Below are 5,000 nucleotides of genomic sequence, written 5' to 3'. Positions count from 1 at the left end.
CCACTCTGTGTGTAACAAAGCGAAAGCACCAAAGCACTATCGTTCAACAACATCCATTTTATCCTCGCTGCCACAGGACACTATCCAAACAACGACAAGAGGAACGTCACGTCCACTAATAAGACAGAATGTCTCACATCACCCGCAAACAACGCAGCTCAAATCAGCCAGCAACACCCACAGTGGTCCACCCAGTATCAACACAGGACGCAACGCCACGCCACAACACAAAAGGTACAAGTAATAAAATACCCTTTGGCCACACCCCTTATAAAGGCATCGAACCAACCCACCACCTGACACCAGCCAAACGTACATCCTGATTTGACACATCTCTGGCAACCTAACCCACGTTGGCCCTTAACCTAACCCACGTTGGCCCTTAACCTAACCCACGTTGGCCCTTAACCTAACCCACGTTGGCCCTTAACCTAACCCACGTTGGCCCTTAACCTAACCCACGTTGGCCCTTAACCTAACCCACGTTGGCCCTTAACCTAACCCACGTTGGCCCTTAACCTAACCCACGTTGGCCCTTAACCTAACCCACGTTGGCCCTTAACCTAACCCACGTTGGCCCTTAACCTAACCCACGTTGGCCCTTAACCTAACCCACGTTGGCCCTTAACCTAACCCACGTTGGCCCTTAACCTAACCCACGTTGGCCCTTAACCTAACCCACGTTGGCCCCTAACCTAACCCACGTTGGCCCCTAACCTAACCCACGTTGGCCCCTAACCTAACCCACGTTGGCCCCTAACCTAACCCACGTTGGCCCCTAACCTAACCCACGTTGGCCCCTAACCTAACCCACGTTGGCCCCTAACCTAACCCACGTTGGCCCCTAACCTAACCCACGTTGGCCCCTAACCTAACCCACGTTGGCCCCTAACCTAACCCACGTTGGCCCCTAACCTAACCCACGTTGGCCCCTAACCTAACCCACGTTGGCCCCTAACCTAACCCACGTTGGCCCCTAACCTAACCCACGTTGGCCCCTAACCTAACCCACGTTGGCCCCTAACCTAACCCACGTTGGCCCCTAACCTAACCCACGTTGGCCCCTAACCTAACCCACGCTGCACCTTAACCTAAGTTACGCTGCACCTTAACCTAAGTTACGCTGCACCTTAACCTAAGTTACGCTGCACCTTAACCTAAGTTACGCTGCACCTTAACCTAAGTTACGCTGCACCTTAACCTAAGTTACGCTGCACCTTAACCTAAGTTACGCTGCACCTTAACCTAAGTTACGCTGCACCTTAACCTAAGTTACGCTGCACCTTAACCTAACTTACACTGCACCTTAACCTAACTTACACTGCACCTTAACCTAAGTTACACTGCACCTTAACCTAAGTTACACTGCACCTTAACCTAACTTACACTGCACCTTAACCTAAGTTACACTGCACCTTAACCTAAGTTACACTGCACCTTAACCTAAGTTACACTGCACCTTAACCTAAGTTACACTGCACCTTAACCTAAGTTACACTGCACCTTAACCTAAGTTACACTGCACCTTAACCTAAGTTACACTGCACCTTAACCTAAGTTACACTGCACCTTAACCTAACTTACACTGCACCTTAACCTAACTTACACTGCACCTTAACCTAACTTACACTGCACCTTAACCTAACTTACACTGCACCTTAACCTAACTTACACTGCACCTTAACCTAACTTACACTGCACCTTAACCTAACTTACACTGCACCTTAACCTAACTTACACTGCACCTTAACCTAACTTACACTGCACCTTAACCTAACTTACACTGCACCTTAACCTAACTTACACTGCACCTTAACCTAACTTACACTGCACCTTAACTGTCACATGTAACGTCACAGGAATGTAGCTTTGCCTAACAGCAACCCTCTGAACATAGTTCACTGCTTGGATCCTCTGGTGTCATGTGTATTTCTTGATGCCATGGTGCGTACCCTCACATAAAGGTCTTTCGAGTGTTGCGTACTTTCTACACAGTCCCGCTAACCACTGGAAGGGTGTACCGCTACAGAACGAATATCGCCCTCCCCTCCTGCCCTTCCAAGCTGGTCGGTCAGGCGTTTGTTTGTGAAATGAGCCTTGCAGCTGTTCAGTTGCATTCGGTTGTCGATGCAGTCAGTGTACGTTGTGGTACGGCCTGTGTGGACTGTCCGCTGATGTACGCGTAACCCACACTGATCATCCGTCGTTACGTACTGAGTGACATAATGTGGCACATGCTTGACCGTACACCGGCTGCGCCCTACAATGGCGAATCATAAGGGCCATATGTTGTGCACGATGCTACTTGTCTCGTCTCCCCATTACAGCGAGATTGCACTGTTGTACGCCGTACAGACATGTGGTAAGTAGGTACGGACGAAAGTATTGCATGTTGGCCCCCCCCCCCCCCCTCCTCCCTCTGCCGGGAATCAGCGTGAGCCGTCTGTTGATGTAGCGACGAGGGTTTTCCTATTTAATCGTATTGCCCCACACAACATGATAGCACGGTGGACCGCGTTCCACATCTGCGACATGCTACAGAGGCCGGTTGACAGTCGACCGCGCAAGGGACATTGCACACGTGCGCGGACCATCTTCCACGTGTTCTCTCGTGTACATGCCGCAGTGTGTATGTGGGCTGATGTAGCGTGTCGTGACACATAACATGCAGGCATGCCAGAATCGTAGATTTCGCAAATGTAGATTGACGTATACGTTTGCTGCCAAAGATCCGCAAATGAACTGGAAATCAGTTGTTGAGCGGTTGTTCGCGCTGCAGGTGCATCGGTGATAGCGACGATCGGTACATCTGTGAACCGGTTGTTTCGGCGGTACCCGCCATGCCCCCGAACCTGAGTTGGCCATGTGGGTATGAAGCGATACGAGGCTGTGGCTTGGCGGGACAGTCCCCGGCCGGTGAGGGGGGGCCGCCCGGCGTGCTGGCCGCGCGCTGCGTGAGCGCACGCACTACAGCCGGCTGGTGGGGGGCGCCCAGTGGCAGGAGCGCCGGCCGACGGGCCCGGCTGGCGTCCCAGCTATGCGCCGGCGCACCCTGCGCGCGGCGCCAGGCGGCCAAAGTGGGTTCTGCCGAGCCCGGTGCGAAGCGCGGTGGACATCTGCAGTGTGCTGGTCCGATTGCGGACTGTGTGCGTTGAGGATGCGCCGCCGCCCGGCACTCGGCGTCGCGACGCCGTCTGCTGCTCGGTCGCCCCCAGCGGTTCTCGCAGGTGGTTTGTATCGCAGCTCTGCGGACGTGTTGGCGCGTGCGCTGTGCTGGGAGAGTTCGCTTCTGCACCCAAGTGGGGCTTTGCCCTTCTGTGGCGCTGGCGTTGGAGCTGCCGGTCACCGTAGGTGGCGCGTGTTGTTTCCCGCCGGCAATGCCACGACAGCACGCTCCCGGGCCTCTGTCGGCAGCGGCAAGCTCAGTTGGGAGCACGGGTGTTCGCACTGAAAGCGTCTACTCGCCTATCTCCGGGCGATTGCGCCTCTCTCGAACCCGACCAAGTACTTAGGACGGCGCTGCGCGCCGCCGGGACCTGAGAGGGTTTCGAGGTGTATCGTGCAGGGGAGCTCAGCCTCCTCCTGTTTGCAGAATAATTGAGCGGACGCTTGCGTGTTCGCGCGGGCCCTCGGGACACACTCCCGGGCGGCCGGCTGCTCAGCTCTCGTTGACGCAGCTCCCTGGTTGATCCTGCCAGTAGTCATATGCTTGTCTCAAAGATTAAGCCATGCATGTCTCAGTACAAGCCGCATTAAGGTGAAACCGCGAATGGCTCATTAAATCAGTTATGGTTCCTTAGATCGTACCCACGTTACTTGGATAACTGTGGTAATTCTAGAGCTAATACATGCAAACAGAGTCCCGACCAGAGATGGAAGGGACGCTTTTATTAGATCAAAACCAATCGGATTGGCTCGTCTGGTCCGTTTGCCTTGGTGACTCTGAATAACTTTGGGCTGATCGCACGGTCCTCGTACCGGCGACGCATCTTTCAAATGTCTGCCTTATCAACTGTCGATGGTAGGTTCTGCGCCTACCATGGTTGTAACGGGTAACGGGGAATCAGGGTTCGATTCCGGAGAGGGAGCCTGAGAAACGGCTACCACATCCAAGGAAGGCAGCAGGCGCGCAAATTACCCACTCCCGGCACGGGGAGGTAGTGACGAAAAATAACGATACGGGACTCATCCGAGGCCCCGTAATCGGAATGAGTACACTTTAAATCCTTTAACGAGTATCTATTGGAGGGCAAGTCTGGTGCCAGCAGCCGCGGTAATTCCAGCTCCAATAGCGTATATTAAAGTTGTTGCGGTTAAAAAGCTCGTAGTTGGATTTGTGTCCCACGCTGTTGGTTCACCGCCCGTCGGTGTTTAACTGGCATGTATCGTGGGACGTCCTGCCGGTGGGGCGAGCCGAAGGCGTGCTTGCGCGTCCCGAGGCGGACCCCGTTGAAATCCTACCAGGGTGCTCTTAGTTGAGTGTCTCGGTGGGCCGGCACGTTTACTTTGAACAAATTAGAGTGCTTAAAGCAGGCAAGCCCGCCTGAATACTGTGTGCATGGAATAATGGAATAGGACCTCGGTTCTATTTTGTTGGTTTTCGGAACCCGAGGTAATGATTAATAGGGACAGGCGGGGGCATTCGTATTGCGACGTTAGAGGTGAAATTCTTGGATCGTCGCAAGACGAACAGAAGCGAAAGCATTTGCCAAGTATGTTTTCATTAATCAAGAACGAAAGTTAGAGGTTCGAAGGCGATCAGATACCGCCCTAGTTCTAACCATAAACGATGCCAGCCAGCGATCCGCCGCAGTTCCTCCGATGACTCGGCGGGCAGCCTCCGGGAAACCAAAGCTTTTGGGTTCCGGGGGAAGTATGGTTGCAAAGCTGAAACTTAAAGGAATTGACGGAAGGGCACCACCAGGAGTGGAGCCTGCGGCTTAATTTGACTCAACACGGGAAACCTCACCAGGCCCGGACACCGGAAGGATTGACAGATT

General features: G+C 53.7%; 1 non-coding gene across 1 annotated transcript in view; it reads left to right on the top strand.

Annotated features, from left to right (window-relative positions):
* The first annotated feature begins 3,678 nt into the window (after nucleotides 1–3,678).
* LOC126326002 (small subunit ribosomal RNA) overlaps nucleotides 3,679–5,000 on the top strand; it is a 1,893-nt gene continuing 571 nt past the window's right edge. Inside the window, exon 1 of the ribosomal RNA XR_007560469.1 lies at nucleotides 3,679–5,000. This exon is cut by the window's right edge and continues 571 nt beyond it. This is a non-coding gene — a ribosomal RNA (small subunit ribosomal RNA).

Source organism: Schistocerca gregaria, unplaced genomic scaffold (assembly GCF_023897955.1).
Source record: "Schistocerca gregaria isolate iqSchGreg1 unplaced genomic scaffold, iqSchGreg1.2 ptg000959l, whole genome shotgun sequence".
Classification (NCBI taxonomy): domain Eukaryota; kingdom Metazoa; phylum Arthropoda; class Insecta; order Orthoptera; family Acrididae; genus Schistocerca; species Schistocerca gregaria.
Note: the sequence above shows the minus strand (reverse complement) of the source record. Positions and strands in the feature narration are given on the sequence as shown.